The sequence below is a fragment of the Mobula hypostoma genome, chromosome X1, assembly GCF_963921235.1.
Source record: "Mobula hypostoma chromosome X1, sMobHyp1.1, whole genome shotgun sequence".
Lineage (NCBI taxonomy): Eukaryota > Metazoa > Chordata > Chondrichthyes > Myliobatiformes > Myliobatidae > Mobula > Mobula hypostoma.
In genome coordinates, this window is record NC_086128.1 from 28,426,024 (window position 1) to 28,447,459 (window position 21,436).

Consider the following 21,436-nt stretch of genomic DNA (forward strand, 5'->3'; position numbering starts at 1 on the left):
AACACACTCCTGTACCAGTATTCTGCAGTGTGATCTTTAAATGGGTCATTTATTCAATCCATGTATAATTCTGATGAAATCCTGCAAATGGCAGAAGTTAACAACAGTGGATTTCAGGTCAACATGGGCAGTTATGCCAAAAATACAAAGTACAGTGATGCAATGACATGGAACTCAAGGCAGTGACCTGTTCAATGCAAAATGTTGTTTTTATTTATAAATATAATCATAGTGCTATCAAACAGGTGATGTACCTCTGTTTAGAATAATAAGAAAGTTATGATTGATAGACATTAATGAACTAGCTATGATCTAATGACAAATCCAACAGTTTGACGGTCCATATGTTTTTTTTTAATTCCAAGGTATTAAATGTACAGATTTTATGAACCTCAGCTGCTGTGACTTTTGTATTTGTATCACTTTGATTATTAATAAAGGCCTTTGCAATACAAGCAACTTCACCAATATGACTTTGAATAATAATATTTGGAGATTTCAATCATTCATTTATAATTGGAAGTAAGTTCTAGCTGCCATGTATCTCTGTCCCATTAACCACACCCCTCCCAAAGCAAAAATTAGTAAACTAGGTCATCTGACATAGAATAATAATGCTGTTACTAAATTAGCAATCCAGTGGCTTGATCTGGAGACACAAATTCAAGTTTCACTAAATTAATTTTGTGATATATTGACAGTGATTGTGAAACTACTGAATTGTCATAATAACATTATTCAGAGAAAATGTCTGCTATCCCTAAGTATGTTACCTTACACTTCCCTAGACTGATTTCTATTTGCCATTTTTCTGCCCAACTAACTACACCATTTATATATTTCTGCAGTTTAAAACTTTTCTCCTCACTGTCAACCACATGACTAGTTTTTGTATTATTTGCAAACTTCTTTATCACGCCCTGTGGTCCTATCACAAAAACAGCCATTACCTTTTGTTTCCTGCTATGAAACCAGTTTTAGGTCCGACTTACCATTCTTCCCTGGATTCCATGGGCTTTTACATTTTGATAACCTGACACATGTGACTTTGTCAAAAGCTTTGCTTAAATTCGTGTAGCCTACATCAAATGCACTGCATTTGTCAACCCTTCTTATCTCCTCAAGAAGTTCAATTGATAGTTAGATACAAAATTCCCTTAACAACCTGCGCTGACTGCCCCTGATTAATCTGTGCCTTTATAAATGGAACTCAATACTGTCCCTTAGAATTGATTTCAATAACTTTGGAGTAACTTTGGTATTCATCCCCCTGCTTTTTGTAATTTATATTAATGATTTAGATCTAAATATTGGGGCACGATAAAGACATTTGCAGACAATTCAGTAATTTGCCCAGCACTAAAATTGAACTGGCAAGAAATTATTCCTTCTCCCCTTTTTAAACAATAGTACACAACAGCAAAGCTATTACCTCAGTAAAGAACCAACATAATCAAAAACACCACCCACCCAAGACATTCTCTCCTCCCTCCCGTTCGGCAGAAGGTACAAAAGCCTGAAAGCACATGCCACCAGACTAAAGTACAGCCCATATCCTGCTGTTATAAAACTATCAAACTGCCCCCTAGTTTAATAAAATGGAGTCTTGACCTCACAAAATATCTTGTTGTGGTCTTGCACCTTATTGTCTGCCTGCACTGCACGTTCTCTATAACTGTAACACCTGATTCTGTATTCTGTTATTGCTTTTCCTTGATACTACTTCAATGCACTAATGCGTTGAAATGATCTGTGTAGATGGCATGCACACAGGCACCACAGTAGCATAGCGGATAGTGCGATGCTATTACAGCTCAAGGTGTTGGAGCTCAGAGTTCAATCCCTGTGTCCTCTATGTCAACTCCGTGGAATGCGTGGTTTTCCTCCAGGTGCTCCACTTTCCTCCCACAGTCCAAAGACACAATAGATAGGTTCATTGGTCATTGTAAATTATTCCATGATTAGGTTAGGGTTGTCGGGGGTTGCTGGGCGGTGAGGCTTGAAGGGCCAGAAGCGCTTATTCCAAGCTGTATCTCCAAATAGATAAATGTAATAACAATAAACCAATTTAGCAATTCGGTCCTCCAATCTGTAGCCAGATAAGGTTGAAAAATTGTAGTTATAGTCTGCACAATTTCCAGTGTGGAAGCTATCTGTCCAGTCAATGGTAGGGTTGTAACCACCTTCACAGAAGAGGGGAATGACACCATTGTGGTAGTTAAAGCAAATGAGTTTACGTATTTAATATGGAATGGGATGAACATCATAAAAGAGAATGTCGTAAAGTGTTTATTGTCTTTGAAAATGGATAAATAGTAGGGCTCAGGTGAAATATATCCAGGCTATTATAAAAGCAGGTCACCTCTGCTTTCTCAAGGACATTTAGGAATGGGCAATAAATATTGCCTTTGTCATCGATGCTCACATCCTGAAAAATGAACTTAAAAAGCTATGTACATCATCCAGCAAAAAAAAAGTTTAGCAAGCATCCCTTGAGGCCATTTTCACAAATCCTCTCAGAATTTCCAGAAGCTGATACAGTGGAACAGGAGAAATTCATAGGCATTCCCAGGCACTCAGCAACTCGTAAATGTGGTTTCAAGGTTTGAGAGTTATTTTAATGTATCAGTCTTTGTGAACACAGGAAAGATTCAGCAAACTGCTTATCATTTCTCATCAGCAGAGAGAATGAATCATTTCCTCAGAATCAGAATTAGGTTTAATATCACTGGCACGTCATGAAATTAGTTGCCTTTGCACCAGCAGTAAAATCCAATACGTAATAATAGAGAAAAAAACTGTTTTTAGTATTTGGTAGCATTGCCTTTAAATTGTTTAACTTGGGTCAAACGTTTTAGGTAGCTTTCCACAAGCTTCTCAATTTTGTTCCACTCCTCCAGACAGACCTGGTGTAACTGAGTCAGATTTGTAGGCCTCCTTGCTCGCACACGCTTTTTCAGTTCTGCCCACAAATTTTCTATCGGATTGAGGTCAGGGCTTTGTGATGGCCACTCCAATACCTTGATTTTGTTGTCCTTAAGCAATTTTGCCACAACTTTGGAGGTATGCTTGGGGTCATTGTCCATTTGGAAGACCCATTTGCGACCGAGCTTTAACTTCCTGGCTGTTGTCTTGAGATGTTTCTTCAATATATCCACATAATTTTCCTTCCTCATATTTTGTGAAGTGCACCAGCCCCTCCTGCAGCAAAGCACCCCCACAACATGATGCTGCCACCCCCATGCTTCAAAGTTGGGATGCTGTTCATTGGCTTGCAATCCTCACTCTTTTTCCTCCAAACATAATAATGGTCATTATGGCCAAACAGTTCAATTTTAGTTTCATCAGACCAGAGGACATTTCCCCAAAAATTAAGATCTTTGCCCCCATGTGCACTTGCAAACTGTAGTCTGGCTTTTTATGGTGGTTTTGGAGCAGTGGCTTCTTCCTTGCTGAGCAGCCTTTCAGGTTATGTCGATATAGGACTCGTTTTACTGTGGATATAGATACTTGTCTACCTGTTTCCTCCAGTATCTTCACAAGGTCCTTTGCTGTTGTTCTGGGATTGATTTGCACTTTTTGTGCCAAAGTACCTTCATCTCTAGGAGACAGAATGTGTCTCCTTCCTGAGCGGTATGACGGCTGCGTGATCCCATGGTGTTTATACTTGCGTACTGTTGTTTGTACAGATGAACGTGGTACCTTCAGGCGTTTGGAAATTGCTCCCAAGGATGAACCAGACTTGACATCATTTTCTGATCTCAATCCGATTGAAGATTTGTGGGCAGAACTGAAAAAGCGTGTGCGAGCAAGGAGGCCTACAAACCTGACTCAGTTACACCAGTTCTGTCTGGAGGAATGGAACAAAATTCCAGCAACTTACTGTGAGAAGCTTGTGGAAAGCTACCCAAAATGTTTGACCCAAGTTAAACAATTTAAGGGCAATGCTACCAAATACTAGCAAAATGTATGTAAACTTCTGACCCACTGGGAAAGTGATGAAAGAAATAAAAGCTGAAATAAATCATTCTCTCTACTATTATTCTGACATTTCACATTCTTAAAATAAAGTAGTGATCCTAACTGACCTAAGACAGGGAATGTTTTCTAGGATTAAATGTCAGGAATTGTGAAAAACTGAGTTTAAATGTATTTATATACCGTGTATTAAATAGTTAAGTAAGTAGTGCAGAAATTAAAATTTTTTAAAAATAGTGAGGTAGTGTTCATGGGTTCAATGTCCACTCCAAAATCTGATGGTGGTAGGAAAAAAGCTGTTCCTGAATTGAGTGTATGGCTTCAGGCTTCTGTACCTCCTTCTCGATGATAGTGATGAGAACAGGTCATGTCCTAGGTGATGGGGTCCTTAATGATGGATGCTGCCTTTTTGAGGCATCGCTCCTTGAGGATGTCCTGGATACTACGGAGGCTACTGCCCATGATGGAGCTGACTGAGTTTACAAGTCTCTGCAGCTTATTTCGATCCTGTGCAGTAGCTCCCCCCTCCCACCACATGCCAGATGGTGATGCAACCAGTTAGAATGCTCTCCACGGTACATCTGTAGAAATTTTCGAGTGCCTTTGGTGACATACCAAATCTCCTCAAACTCTGCTGTCGTGCCTCCTTTGTAGCTGCGTCGATGTGTTGGGCTGAGGATAGATCCTCAGAGATGTTGACACTACATACAAGGCTAAGAAACAGTAACTGACAGGTACTCAAATTATCTGATTTATTTAACTAATGAGACACTAAAAGCCATTGGCATGAAACTGAGCAACAGATTTCTATTCCCTTGCAAGGATTCAGTATTCCCCAGCATGATGAACGTCCAGCTTGGAAGAGCTTTCTGGAGTGGCTGAAGGTAGGTCCTCTCATGCCCTTGACCATCCTCTTTTCAATGCTCTTCTTTTCCCCGTTTGTCTTGATAATCTCACAGAGTGTCTTGGTCAGTCCTTGGTGCCATATTCCGGTCAAGGTCCTCTCCACTTGCCAGAACTCAGCCATGAAAGTGAAGGTTGTATTCCTGTCCTATGTCCGAGGGGTAGGGTCATTGGGATGTGGGTACAATGGCACCAGCCACAACAGGTTTTTGGTATTGTTGGTGAGATGCTGAAATGCAGTCTGCAAACTCAGTCATGCAACTCCCAAAGCACCATCTCTTCAAGGTAGTCATAGAATCATAGAGCACTACAGCACAAAACTAGGCCTTTTGGCCCATCTAGTCCATGCAAAATGGTTATTCTGCCTAGTCCTATTGACCTGCACCTAGACCTTATCTCTCCATGCCCCTCCCGTCCATGTACTTATCCAAACTTCTCTTCAGTGTTACAATCAAATCTGCATCTGCCACTTCCACTGACAGCTCCTTCCACACACTCACCACCCTCTGAGTGAAGAACTTCCTCTTAAATACTTCACCTTTCACCCTTGAACTGTCATCTATTTCAACAATCTGGATGATAGTATGGTAACTGAATCAACAAGTTTGTGGATGACACCAAGATTGGGGGTATCGTGGACAGTGAGGAAGACTATCAGAGCTTGCAGCGAGTTCTGGACCAGCTGGAAAAATAGGCTGAAATATGGCAGATGGAATTTAATGCTGACAAGTGTGAGGTGTTGCACTTTGGACGGACAAACCGAGGTAGGCCATACACGGAGTGTGGTAGAACAGAGGGATCTGCGAATATGGATCCATAATTCCCTGAAAGTGGCGTCACAGGTAGACAGGGTCATAAAGAGAGCTTCTGGCAATTGGCCTTCATAAATCAAAGAGTACAGGAGTTTCAATGTTATTTATGACTGTTTAACTCTGGTCTTAAGGTAGTTAAACTCTGTTTCTTTTTGTATTTTGGACATTTGCAAAGCTGTAGTGAAACTTGTATGAAGTCTGAAAATGAACTCCACTGAGATTATCAGGGGATGAACTGAATGAAATTTTTTTGGAGATGTTTGGTGATGAACTACGATAATTGGTAGTGATGGTGGGCATCACGGTGCACCTCGTGGACTCCTCAATCAACATTTCCCACCCCTTTCTTCCTGAAGTTACATCCAGATTTTAGCAATGGGGATAGAATTTGCATCTGACATCCCTCCAGAGTGTTAGCTAACCATTGTCCTCTCCTGTCCTCAGAATGATGACACAGGATTGTAACAGGCGTCAGAACGACACAGTTATATTAAAAAAACACTGTGAATAACTCCAACCTGGAAAATACAACATTAATATCCAAACAACACACATATCCAAAAGCTGTCCCCATTTTAGGGGGAATGTGAAGAAGGAAGGATTAAACCCACTGATTATGCGCAGTGTTTTACTTGCCGCCTGTCCAAACAGACGCCCAGGAAACTAAGCTGATGTAGTGTGAGTGCAAACACATGTCCTTTGAATAGTGTATCAAATCAAGGTCCAAGCACCTTGCCCATCTGATTGCGGGGAAATCCTCCTGACATGGAGACAACAGAAAGATAAGGAAATCTTGACTTAATGATTCTTTGGTCCTTCTACCAGGTCTTACATTTCCAAGCATCTTTTAGCTCAGGATACCTTGAAGACTTTTATTGCCAATTATATACTCTCATAGTGTAGCCATCACTCTAATCATAGAAAATCTACTTGGCAGAATAGAAGTCATCTTCATCAAAAAGCACTAGCCAGCATAATCCTACCGCTGACCCTTCAGGTCATAGGTCTTAAGGTGCACAACCAAGATGAGGGTTTTTACCTCTCCTATCATTTCAAGCAGTGAGTTCCAAACTCCCTGGGTGAAATCATTCTTCTACCTGTCCCCTCTGATCCTTCTGCTAATTACTTTAAATCGCTGTCCCCTGGATTTTGTCCTCTTTTCCAAGGGAACTAAGTTCTTCCCATATCTAGCTAGCCCCCTCCCCTTATCAATTCAATTTCCCCTCAGCTTTCTCCGTTGCAAGCAAAACAACAGCAGCCTTTTCAATTTTCCTCTGAGCTAAAATTTTCTAGTCCTGGCAAGGTCCTTATAAATCTCCTCTGCATCCTGTCTTGTGCAATCACATTTTTCTTGTAATCTAATGTCCTGAACTGTACACAGTAGTCAAGCTGTAGTCTGACAGTACAGTTCTCACATAGCCTCCTGCTGTTACATACTATACCTTGGCTAATAAAGGAAAACATCTTTAACCACCTTATTGACCTATCCTGCTTTCTATTAGGATCTGTAGACATACAGTCTAAGGTCAGTGTCCCATTTACTGTGTATTCTGTAGAAAATATCTTTATAGGATATATACAATGCCTTGTAAAAGTATTTAGCCCCCAACAGTTTGTTCGCATGCAGTACAACCAGGGTTTTTGATCAATTTATCTGAGAATTTTTATTTGTGAATCACATGCTCTTTTTTTCACAGTAGAGCCCAGAAAAAAAGCATGGAAAATTTAAAGCATGAAAAACTAAAAATTCAAAGTCTGAAGTGTCAGCTGTTCAAAAGTATTCATCCCCCTTTGCTCAGTACATAGCTGAACCACCTCTCGCGGCTACTACAACCAGTAATCTGTTTGGATAAGTGTCTATTAACTTTGCACAATGTGATGGAGCAAGATTTGCCTATTCCTCCTTGCAACATTGCTCAAGCTGTGTCAGGTTAGTTGGGGAGCAGCAGTGGACAGCAATCTTGAGGTCTTGCTAGAGATGTTCGATCAGGTTAAGGTCAGGACTCTGACTGGGCCACTCAAGGACATCAATTTTCTTCATTTGAAGCCACTCCATGGTTACTCTGGCAGTGCGCTTTGGGCCATTGTCTTGCTGAAAGACAAATTTCCTACGCAGTTTAAGCTTTCTGTCAGAGTTTAGCAGGTTTTTATCCAGGATCTCTCTGTATTTAGCAGCATTCATCTTCCCATCAATGCTGACCAGATTTCCAGTCCCTGCTGCTGAAAAGCATCCCCATGACATGATGTGACATCCACCGTACTTTACAGTAGGGATGGTGTTACCTGGCTGATGCACAGTATTAGATTTATGCCACACGTACTGCTTAGTATTGAGGCCAAAAAGTTCACTTTCTAAGTGACGTTTTGCAAAGCCTTTATGGGCAAGGATATGCTTTTTTTAAGATACTCTTTCCATAAATACCCTTATTGTGCAAGGCCTTAGAGATTGTGGAGCCATGAACTTCATCTCCAGTTGCAATGACTAATTTCTGCATCTCACTCAGAGTGACTGTTGGCATCACAGTAGCCTCTCTTACAAGTGGCATTCTTCTCTGGCGACTAATTTTAGAGGGGTGGCCTGAACTAGGCAGTGTTTTCTGTGATTTCATATCATTTCCACGTTTTCATGACAGATTGCACTGAGCTCCGAGGTATGTTCAGTGTCTTTGAGATGGTCTTGTACTCTCCCCAGATTTGTGTTTCTCTATTGTCATTTCCCTGACTTGCCTTGAATGCTCTTTTGTCTTCATTTTAGTTTGGTCTGTTGAAAATCTACCATACTGTTGGACCTTATACAGAGAGGGGTATTTATTCAGGTGATCCTCCAATTTTCTACATCAAAACATTGGGTCAGTTGGTTAGGTAATATGTAGTATTGCACCTGAGGAAAGTTAGCATAATAATTACAAAGGGGATGATAATACTCCTTTAGCTTCACAATTTTCATTTTTAATTTTTAGTAAATTGTTGATGTCATTTTTCGTTTGATTTAACATTTCGCACAATATTATGTAGATTAGCTCAAAAAATCCTATTGCAATCTATCTTAAATTTAGAAAATGAGGCCGTAAAATGTGAAATTAGTTGAAAACTTTTTGAAGGCGCTGTATGTATTGAGAAATGGATCTTAGAATTGGCAAAAATGCTCAGAAGTAGAAGATACAATGGTCAATTTGAACGCACCAACATCTTATGAACAACTATTAAGTGAAAATAAAAAAAAACACTCAGATGCTGAAAATCTAAAATAAAAGCAGAAAATTCTAGAACTACTCATCGGATCAAACAAAATTTGTGGAAAGAAAAGCAGAGCTAATATTTTAGAATGTTGCAGGCTTCTTTTGACTCCTTCCCAGTTCTGATGTAAAGCCTTTAACCTAATGCATTAACACCGTTTTTCTTCCCATTGATGTCGCCTGACCTGCTGAGTATTTTCAGCATTTTCAGTTTTTTTTATCTTAAAAAAAAACAAATGACCAGATCATCTGTTTTTAGTTACATATGTGAGGGAGATTGACCCTGGGACCCAGCTCATTCTTTGAGATAATGCCAAGGGATATTTTACTCCATGAGAGAAACCATACAGAGCTTTGATGTCATCCAAAAGCAAGTCGTCCAATGTTGCAGCACTTGTTCCATGCTAAGCCGGGAGTTTACTCAGCAGTATCACTGATTGTGTTCATAAAAGAATGAATTACACAATTATTACCCTTCCATACAAATCGCATTAAAACACAGAACCCAGTCATGGTAAATTTTTGACTTGAATCCACACAGCACACAGCTTTATTTTAACCAACACATGTTGCTACCAGCTGTATTGCCACTCCAATTTACAATCTGGTTGCTGGAGCATTGAAAAGGAAGCAGCCAAATACTGCTGAAAAAGTAAAGAAAGCCTTTTATAGGATTTACATACATTATGTGAAGATTAAGACCTGCTTTTGAGGATCTCAAAGATGTGTTATCAGAAGCGGGATAACTTTTAACGCCAATGGCAATTTGCATCATTAGTAATTGATGTAATCTTGGAGATTACAGAATTCTAACTCAATCCAGGGAAGTTACATTAGTGTCGTTAACTAAATATGCCTGACAGACATAATCTCCTCTATCATCAATGTGCATCTCCCTCTTCTTTACTCTGACTCATCTCTAACTGAATGATTGAGGAATTTGACAACATTCCGAGAATTGAAAATTAATTGCCAGGAAGCTGTACACAGAGTGCAAAACCATGGGGGCATTTAAAACAAATGCATCTTTTTCATCAACACACACAAAATGCTGGTGAACGCAGCAGACCAGGCAGCATTTCTAGGAAGAGGTACAGTCGACGTTTCAGGCCAAGACCCTTCGTCAGGACTAACTGAAGGAAGAGTTAGTAAGAGATTTGAAAGTGGGAGGGGGAGGGGGAGATCCAAAATGATAGGAGAAGACAGGAGGGGGAGGGATGGAGCTAAGAGCTGGAAAGTTGATTGGCAAAAGGGATACAGAGTTGGAGAAGAGAGAGTATCATGGGACAGGAGGCCTAGGGAGAAAGAAAGGGGGAGGGGAGCCCAGAGGAAGATGGAGGGCAGGCAAGAAGTGATTGTGAGAGGGACAGAGAGAGAAGAAAAAAAGGGGGGGAATAAAAATAAATAAGGGATGAGGTACAAAGTGGAGGAGGGGCATTAGCAGAAGTTAGAGAAATCAATGTTCATGCCATCAGGTTGGAGGCTACCCAGACGGAATATAAGGTGTTGTTCCTCCAATATGAGTGTGGCTTCATCTTGACAGTAGAGGAGGCCATGGATTGACATATCAGAATGGGAATGGGACGTGGAATTAAAATGTGTGGCCACTGGGAGATCCTGCTTTCTCTGGCGGACAGAGTGTAGGTGTTCAGCGAAACGGTCTCCCAGTCTGCGTCGGGTCTCACCAATATATAGAAGGCCACACCAGAAGACTGGGAGAATGCTTCGCTGAAACCTGACGCAGACTGGGAGAAAGAAAGGGGGAGGGTTATTATAAAAAGTCACTTCTTTTTTGTAATTGGCAGGTTGCATTTTTTAAAGGCTGAGACTACTCCTCTGCATTGCTAATATCAAGCTATTATTTAACTGCTGCTGTTATTTAGCCATTCTGCCATCCGAGTGGACACAAAAGCAGAAAATGCTCAATATACTCTGCATATCAGGTAGCATCTGTGGAGAGAGAATTAAAGTTTCAGGTCAAAGACCTTTCATCTCATTAGATAACCATTCTGAAAATTGGTGGCGGTGTGATGGCAAGGGAGGTTATTCAGGAAATTTGAATAGTGAAATGGCAAATTGAGTTTAATCCAGACAGGTATGAGATGATGCATTTTGGGGGGTCAAATGTAAGGGGAATGGTTATCCTGTACTGTTCTATGTTCTGAGCATTAAGTCTACTTCCCTTTTCACAGAAATAGAATTATTTCTGACCTGACCTGCTGAGTGTTTCAGGAATTCTCTGTTTTTATTTTAGATTTTCAGTGTCTGAAGATTTTTGGAATCCATTTGGATGTATTTAAAGTTAAAGGGGCAGCGCTTCCAGTATGTTTACTGTACACAGTAGTGATATTTATTTTCCCTTTGGTGAGCTGCTAATGTTCTCATTGGAGAAGCTTTGCAAGGCAATACTAGTACCCCTGGGTGCAGTTATTTGTTTGGGAATCTTGCACGATGGGTTCCAGTAGATCTTTGGAACCACCAGAGCTTTAACTTTGTCCTTTCCATAACTATTTCCACAAAGGGTCACTGTCCAACAAGCGCATGAATATCAAGCGAGTACTAAACCTAGAATGCCAACTTACTCTGCCATTTTAGTGCTCAAGCAGGTGAAAGTGAAAATTACATCACATTTAGGGATGGTTTGGAAAGGCAGTTCAAGAACAGAGAACGAAAGGTGGGTGAACTAATCCACTGCAAAATGTTACAGTCTCAGGACCTCCCAAAGGAGTGTTACTGTCCATTTACTGGCTATATTGCTTCACCATATTGCAGGCATTCTCTTTGCTCTTCCCCATGTTCTCTGCTACTTTCTCAGTACTGTGAAATATTGTCATGGTCCAGATCAGGGTCCCTTTAAATTTAGCTTGTTTATGTTACAATCCGGACCGTTGATTCCCTGTTTTCCCATGTCCCTCGACTTTGGTGATTAGGGGCAATTAACACTGGGCTGAACCGGTGGTTTATAGTCTCCGGCTTTCAGCCGTTTGGCACGGGAGCGTCTGCAAAGTCACGGCGTGCCAATGCCATCTGGCCGGAGCAAGCCTTGTCTCCGCCCGAAGCGAGTGCTGGTAATTCACCTTTCCTCACCGGAGCAACCCAGTCCAGTTACCTCACCGAAGCGAGCCTGCAAAGTTTCCTCATCCAGGTGGGTCCATCAGTTAACCCGCCGGAGAGAATCAAGAGCCGCTGTCTACTGTTCCCGGGCCGAGTCGAGAGCTCAGCACTACCCGGAGGCTCCAAGTCAAGTCCTGGCTCCGGCGGCATCCAAGTACCACGTCCACATCCTGGCTCCGGCGGCATCCAAGTACCATGTCAAGTCCTGGCCCTGGCGGCTTCCCAGTTCTGAGTCTAATCCTGGCCCTGGCGGTCTATGATTCCTGTCCTACCCCCTTATCTGAATCCCTTCTCTGCCCCTCTCGCCTCTAGACCTCATCTGCAGCCCCCGCCTACACTTCAGTCTAATTCCATCACCGGAGCTAGATAGGTACTGTCTGGTGTTCATTCGTGTTTGTCTTGTCTTGTCCTCGCCTCCATGGGGTAAGTCAGGCGTCTTGCCGTTGCCCCGCGGAGGGTCATGAGTCCCGGCCCTATGTCCTGTACCCAAGGAGGGGTCCTGGCTCTGTGTTCTGTGTCCATGGTTCCATGTACCTGCTCTCCCTAGACTGAGGCTCTGTTTTCCATGTTCCTCCTCTCCCTAGCCCATGTCATGTCCATGCCTGGTTCTGGGGTCCGAGCCTGAGGCAAGACCCAGGTACTGGGTCCTTGCCCAGTCTCGGGCTCGGAGTCCATACCCTAGCATCTTCATGTCTCCTCTAGTTCTGGGAGCCGATTCCGAGTCCTAGCCCAGACCCTTGGTCCCAGCCTAGTCGCAGTCCTCAGTCCTTGTCCAGTTCGCTACTCCTGCTCCTGCCTAGCTCTCCTGATATTAAACAATAAACTAAATTTAATTAACCTCACAAGATGTGTCTTGCATTTGGGTCCACCCTTGCTCCCAATGCCCCCACCATTGTGACAAATATTGACGGGTTCCACTTTCCGCAGATGCTGCCTGACTGCCTTTGCTTCAGATTCCAGTATCTGCAATTTTTTTCCCTTTTGAAAATCTTGATTGACCGTGTTACTGTTGCTTACAGTCAGAACTGAGCACACTGTGATTTATGTTTCCTTCCATGTATCTTTGTTAAGACCATAAGAAATAGGAACAGAATTAGGTCATTTGGCCCATCAAGTCTACTCCACCATTTCATCATGGCTGATCCATTTTCCCTCTCAGCCCCAATCTTCTGCCTTCTCCCTGCAACCTTATATGCCCTGACTGATCAAGAACCTATCAACCTCCGCTTTAAATACAATCAATGACTTGGCCTCTACAGCTAGCTGTGCCAACAGATTCCACAGATTCACCACCATCTGGCTAAAGAATTTCCTCCTGGTCTCCATTCTAAATGGTTGTCCCTCTACTCTAAGGCTGTGCCTTCTGGTCCTAGACTCCCCCACGATAGGAAACATCCTCTCCACATCCACCTTATCTTGACCTTTCAACATTCGATAGTTTCAATGAGATCCCCCTCGTTCTTCTAAATTCCACAAGTACCAGTCTGGAGCCATCAAACACTCCTAATACAATAACCCTTTCATTCCTGGAATCATTCTCATGAACTTCCTCTGAACCCTCTACAATGTCAGTGCATCCTTTTTAAGATAAGGGGCCCAAAACTGCTCAGAACACTGCAAGTGAGGCCTCACCAATGCTTTATAAAGCCTCAGCATTGCATCCTTGCTTTTATATTCTCCTCCCCACCTTGAGAAGAACGCCTCCATGTTACACTTCAACTCCTCCCACTGACTGCAATTTTGCCCTATCATCTGCCTGTCCTTCCTCACAATCTCACTGCACACTGCATCCAATTGTGTACCAACTGCACCATCCTCAGCCTATCGCCCTGGCCCATCTCCCTGCCAATTTAGTTTACACCCTCCCCAACAGCTCTGGCTGTTGGGCCTGCAAGGATATTGGTGCCTCAGGTTCAGGAGTAACCTGTCCTTTTTGTACAGCTCGTAGCTTCCGCTGAAGAGCTCCCAATGGTCCAGAATTCTGAAGCCCTGCCCCCCACCCCGCACCAGTTTCTCAGTCATGCATTGATTTGCCAAGTCATCCTATTCTCACCTTCACTGGCACATGGCACAGGCAGCAATCCAGAGATTACTACCCTGGGGGTCCTGATTTTCAGCTTTCTACCTAACTCCCTAAATTCTGTCTTCAGGGCATCATCTCCTTTCCTACCTATGTCTTTGGTGTCAATATGTACCAAGAATTCTCGCTGCTCACTCTCCCCTTTAGAATGCTGTGGAACTGATCTGAGATGTCCTGACCCGGGGTACTCTGCACTAGTTGTTCATTTCCTTTCCCTATCCTGACAGTCACCCAGTTACCTGCCTCTTGCTACTTAGGGAGTGACTACCTCCTGTAGCTTTTGTCTATCACCTCCTCAGTCTCTCTTAGGAGCCAAAGGTCACCAAGTTCCAGTTCCTTAAAGCATCTCTGAGGAGCTGTAGCTCAGTGCACCTGGTGCAGATGTGGTTATCCGGAAGGCGAGGCACCTCCCAGAATTACCACATCTCACACACGGAATGCAACACAGCCCCTGGAACCATTCCCACTGCACTAACTGCAAAGAATGCAGAAGAAGAAATTTATCGGAAACTTACCTTGCCTGTTCTCACCCAAGCCTGGTGAGCCAAAGCCTCCCCACTCTAACACTAGTCCACCATTGTTCCACTACTTGAGTCTCTATCTTCCTTCTGTTAGAGGGAACAGCTTCTCTCGATTTATTCTGAATTCATGATTCTCATGAATCTCTCCTCTTTCTTGGCTACAAGTAGTCCTTAACTGTATCTCAGTGAATAGCTCTGACTTACAAAGTGTGGGTACAATTTCTGTACTAGACCACAAAATCCAGGATGACTGTCCTGAGGGAGTACAATACTAAAGGAGCACCACTACCTTCTGGATGAGATTATCTTATCTGCTTTCTCTGACGGATGGAAGAGACAGAATGGTTCAATTCTGAAGAACAGCTGGGGAAGTTCTCACTGAACTGGGGCCAAAATTTATCCCATGGCCAACATAATTAAAATTGATCATCCTGTCATTATAATACAGATTTTGGATGCTTGCTGTGCACATGGAATCATAGATGGTACAGCATGGAATGGCATCATGGCATCATGATCAGCACAATTGTTGAATTGTCACAATATGGGCCGAATGGCCTGTTCAGTGCTGTGTCCTTACAGCCCACTTCACCCATGTGGACTGTTTGCCTGCTTTAGAGGCCCATATCCCTCTACTCCTTTCAAATCCCTAAGTACAGTTTAAATGTATTTTAAATGCAGTCCTAATGAAAGGTCTCAGCTTGAAACGCGGGCTGTTTATTCATTTCCATAGATGCTGCCTGACCTGCTGTGTTCCTCCAGCATTTTGTGTGTGTTATTTTAAATATTATCACTGTTTCTGTTTCCACCATCTCCACCGGCAGCTCATTGCAGTTAACCACCAGCCTCTGTGTGAAAAACTTACCGCTCATATCTTCTTTAACTTTTCCCCCTCAAACATATGGCCTCTAGTTCAGTTCTAGTCTCCCTTAACCTAGGGGAAGAATCTCTAACTTTCTATTCATTTTGTCCCTCACAATTTTATAAATGTCTATAAGGTTCCTTAGCTTTCTATGTCCCAGTTAGCCTATCCAATCTCTCCTTATAACCTTTCATTCCATTCAAGCTCTCTGTTTGCTTATATGTAAGCTTTCTGTTTCTTACGTTGTAACAATGGCTTCAATTCATCAAATAGATCTTAGCTACAAGGACATCTTTCTGTCTTTGGGGTACAGTATATCTGGGAGACAGTCTGCTGATGACCAGTTTAAATTGGTTTTGGCTTCCTGGGATTGGATTAGATATGATGACATTTATATTTACAGGAATCCTTGCCACTGGCTGATTTGTAGACTACCGGTTCAAAGATTGATGAGTCGTCACAGCCTAGGTGGACTGGTTAATGACTGCTCGAAGCATAGGTCACCCAAGTGGTGTAAACAAATGATATCATGGCAAAATGACGACTAAAATAATTGTTTTGAGGTTGCTATCCAGGAGGAAAGCTGTCACTCCTTGTATAAAAGCTGCCTTGTTTAAGAAAATCCTATCAGATTGATTGTGTGCCTGGAACCCATTTTTCAATGACATTTTGACTTTAATTGCGAAAGAATGCTTTTTCCTACTTCTTTATGTCAGCTGAATCTTCTTAAGATCTTCTATAGAGTCAATTATCAAACAAAATTAGATGCTGAGCCACATGAGATATCAGCAATAACCAAAACCAAAACTCTAGTTTAGGCTTCAAGGAGTGTTGAAGGAAGGAAATGAAAGGAGGCAGAGGCACTTAAGGAGGAATTTCAGAATTTAGGGGCTTGGCTGTTGAAGGCATGTCTGCCAGAAGCAGAGTGATTAAAATCAAGAAAGATTAAGAGGCCAGGATTAGAGTCTTGCAGAGTTCTTCAAAGATTGAAAAGAATTGGAAAAATATCTGGAGTTCATAGGTGTGGGACTATTGATGGATTTGAAACATAGGAACACATGCAGATTAAGGCCTTTCAACCAATTTTAATTGTGCTGTCTTTCTGTATGGGAACTCCAATTAGTTCCACTTCCCTGCCTTTCCTCATAGCCATTTTTCTTCCTTTTGTCTAATCCTGTTTTGTAAAGTTCCAGCTGTGGCCCCCATTCTTTCAGGCAGGGCATTCCAGAACCTTTCAACTCAAACTTGGACTTCTATCCTGGGTATGATACCAACAAGTGCTGTATATTCACAGACTGCTGGCCTGTGGTGTAGTGGTGTCCACACTGGCCTTTGGGGCGAGTGGCCCCAGGTTTGAATCCGGCCGGCTTCTCCCACGCTTTCCATCCATACTGGGTTGAGCGTCGAGCTAGCAACTCGGCCTCGTGAAAAAACATAGATGAATGCTAAGGAACTGGCAAGGTTGCTGCCTGATACACCACAAGGCATTAGCAATAATATTCACAGACTAATCTGAATTTGGTTCCTTAAGGATGTTATAGCCGGGGTGGTAGTGAGGACAAGCTCCCACTACCTATTAAATGCTCCCGATGGCATGCACCTCAAATAGCCTCAGATAACCAAACCCAGCTCCTGACCTTCTCATGTGGCTTAGCTATTAAGCTCGGCAGAACTGTTTCTACTGACAGGAGAAGGGGCAAAGGCGAGCTACTGGCACCTCAAAACCAATCACTTCGTGCAGATGGGGCTCGTCAGCCATGGTTGGCAGCTCATCTAGGAGTTAAGGAAAACTCTGATCTCCAACCTCCGCTGTCTTGTGGCTGTACCCACTCATTTTTTTTACTGTTAATGCAATTATTGATCTTCAATAGTCTTCGTGCATTGTGTTATAGAGTATGACTTTCAAGGTAGTTTGTGGGAATACAAAGTAAAGTTGAACTAGCATTCCCTTCCACCAGTACAGCCTGGCTAGTGGTGTTCACCACTTCTTGAGTTCAAAGTAGGGAGGTTATGCTGATCACAGGACATTCTGCAGATGCTGGAAATCCAGAGTAACACACACAAAACGCTGGAGGAATTCAGCAGGTCAGGCAGCATCTATGGAGAGAAATAAAGAGCCAATGTTTTGGGCCGAGACCCTTCATCAGGACTGGAAAAGAAGAGGGGAAGAAGACAAAATAAGAAGGTGAGGGAGGGAACGGAGCACAAGCTGGCAGGTGTTTGGTGAAGGCAAGCAAGGGGAAAGTTGGGTGGGTGGGGGAGGAGGGATGCAGAAGAAGCTGGGAGGCGATAGGTGGAAAAGGTATACAGCTGAAGAAAAAGGAATCTGATAGGAGAGGTGAGTGCGCCATTGGAGAATGGGAAGGAGGGAGCCCCCTACCAGAGGCAGGTGATATATTTGTGAGAAGAAGAGAAGGGATAAGGGGGAGCCAGAATAGGGAATGGAAAAGAAGGCAAGGGGGAGGGGAGAAATTACCTAAAGTTGGAGAAATTGATATTCATGCTGTCAGGTTGGAGACTACGCAGGTGGAATTGGAGTGTTGCTCCGCCAGCCTGAGAATGGGCTCATCGTGGCAGTAGAGAAGGTCATGGACTGACATGTCAGAAAGGGAATGGGAGGTGGAATTAAATTGTTGGCCACTGAGAAATCCTCAGAGGGAGCAAAGGTGCTCAACAAAGCGGCTTCCCCGCACCCCCCAATCTACGCTGGGTCTCACCGACGTAGAAGAGGCCACAGTAGGAACACAGGATACAGCAAATGACCCCAAAAGAACTGTTTGCAGCCCTGAATGTTGGTGAAAGTGGAGATGAATGGGCAGGTGTAGTGCTTGTGCTGTTGGCAGGGTTAAGCGCCAGGAAAAAGATCAGTGTGGAGGGATGAATGGACAAGGGGTTCTCAGAGAGAGTGATCCCTGCGGAACGCAGAGAGTGATGTGTTTGGTGTAGGGTCCCATTGATGATGGTGGAAGTTGTGTAGAATGATGGGATTGATGTGGAGACTCTTGGGGTGGTAGGTAAGGACAAGAGGAATTCTATCCCTGTTAAGGTGAGCGTGGATGTCCGGGAAGTGGAGGAGGTGTGGAGGAGGGTGAGCATCAATGGTAGAGGAAGGAAAAACCCACTCTTTGAAGAAGTTGTTCTAGAAAGAAAAGCCTCATCATGTGAACAGATGTGGCGGAAAAGGGAACAGCATTTTTACAGGTGACATGGTGGTAAGAAGTATGGTCAAGATAGCTGTGAGAGCCAGTAGGTTTATAAAATATATCAATGGACAACCTGTCTCTCAAGATTGAGAAAGGGGACTGAGGTGTCAGAAATGGACCAAGTGAACTTAAGGGCAAGGTGGATGTTGAAGGCAAAGTTAATGAAATTGATGAGCTCAACATGGGTGCATGAAGCAGCACCAATGTAGCACAGAAAGAGTTGGGGAGCATTACCTGTGTAGGCTTGGAACATGGACGGTTCCACATAGCCAATGAAAAGGCAGGCACAATTGGGGGCCGTGCAGGTGCCCATGGATACACCTTAGGTTTAGAAAAAGTGGGAGGAGCCAAAGAGCCTTTATAAAACACTAGTTAAGCCACAACTCGAGTATTACACCAACTTCTGATCACCACACTTTCGGAAAGATGTGAGAGAGTGCAGAGGAAATTCACTGGATCATTTCTAGGAATGAGAGATATCAGCTCCAGACTGGACTGGAGAAGCTCAGGGTTCTTCTTTCTGGAGCAAAAAAGATTGAGAAGAAATTTGATAGATTTAATGACAGGATTAGTCAGGGTGAATAGAGGGAAGGTGTTTCTAGTAGTGAATGGTTCAAGGATTATGCAAAGAACGGTAATGATCTAGTACTCACTGTCTGCAAAAACTGGTGAAGACAATGAATCAAGACTTTCAAAACTGCATATGTGAAAGTAAATAATTTTCAGGGTTACAGAAAAGAAGGAAATAGGATTGAAGAACTTCTCCACGAAGAGCTGGTATGAATGTGATAGGCTGAATGGTTCCCTCTGAGCTGTAATCACTGTAATTCTTCTGATGTAGCTGGGTCTTTCTGAAGTGAACCATCAAGTTTTATATGGTTCAAGTACTGGGTTCAGAATATCAAAAGTAATTAGATGCCCAACACTGGGAAACTTCCAGAGCCCTATAGAGTTCTGGTCCAGGTATGAAATTTTCAGTAAAGTTGCAGATTACAGGTACTTCATTGCAACAAAAACTTCCATTGTATAGTACTTATAACACTGCTGAAACATCCCAAGGTGCTCCTATGAAGTTTTATCAAGAAAGAAATAATGCCCATTGTTATATCAATGTCCACTTCTCATTGCTACTATCGGCGAGGAGGTATAGGAGCCTGAAGACACCTACTCAATGTTTTAAGGAAAGCTTCTTCCCCTCTGCCACCAGATTTCTAAACACCCTCATGATCCATCTTTTGGAGTTTTTTTTTAATTTTGTAACTTATAGTTATTTTATGTCACAAAACAACACATTTTCAGAATGCGTCAGTGATAATAAACCTGATTTTGATCATTGTATGCAAAGCTGGGCTTTGAAGATACATTCTTTTGTTTCAGGTTCTGTTCAGTTTTATCAGGTCACACAAAAAAAGGGGCCAAATGTGCCATGCACCATGTAGAAATTGGAACTGGAATTGGTTTATTGTTGTCACATCTACCAAGATATAGTGAAAATCCTAGTTTTGAAAGCCATCCATAGAGATTATTTCAAAGCATCAAAGTAGTAAAAGGGAAAAGCAATAACAGAATGAAGAATATTATGTTACAAAATCAAAGTTGAAGTCCAAGGTCAGAAGTCAAGGCCTGAAGGGCAAACCCATGATCGGTGAGCCTGGGGTGAAGTCTGAGTTGGTGCAGGGTCAAGGACCGGAGGCCTGGGGTGGGTGACCTGCCTGTCTGTGTGTGAGAGTGGGTGGGTGGGGCTTGTTTGCTGTTATTGGTGCCTGTGTTGTTCTGCTCAACATTGTAGGTACGCTGTGTTGGTGCCGGGACATCCCCAGCATATCCTTAGGTGTGTTGGTTGTTAATACAAATGAGTGAGCTAGTTTGCAGCATCAATCACGGACAACACCTTGCTGTGGAACACTGAGCTTTTGGAAGAACAGTGAGTGTTTCTCAGTGGTCCTCCGCAGTTGAAATGCCTTGGTGGGATTCTGTGGCAACACCCTACACAGCACAAAGTCTGATGTCATGCAGCTCTTCAGGACAAACCTGGGCAAAGATCTCAACGTCACTATCCAGACCTTCCTGGTATAGAAACGTTCTTCAGGGAGATGGGCAACAGTCTCATTTCCAGTGGAGTCGTCACGAGAGAAATGTGCAGAGTGGTCAGACTGCAATGTGGCCTTGGTAACTCGGATCCCATTTTGGTATTTAGATTCAGGCCAAGAGTATACAACTGTGTATTCCTTTCCATAGATGCTGACTGACCTGCTGAGTTCCTCCAGCATTTTGAATGTGTTACTGCAGAACAATGGCATTCTTTCATAATTAGCTCCCTCTGATGGACAAATACACCTTTGCAGACCATCACCAGTCCTTGAAGAGTGTAGTATGAATCATTACTGGGACAGCATGCAGAGAGTACTACCATCTGCTCTGAATAATTGTGGTGTGTTTATTATTTGTGGTTCAGCAGTCATGAATGTGACAAAATCTTTAAAAGAGCCCGCAGTTCTGACATTGTTGACTCCTATCCCAAAGGTCCACTCAGATTTTAATCCCACCTTCCATAGATCCACAGTATTATCGACCTGTAACAATTGACATGCTGGGTTGGCAGTCTGTGCTATGTTGGGGTAGGGGAAGCAAGAACGTCTGACAGCACCCAGGGCTCTTTAGATGGCTAATACCTGCCATAGGCCCAGAGGCTTGTTCTTATAATTAATTAATTGAGATACAGCGAGG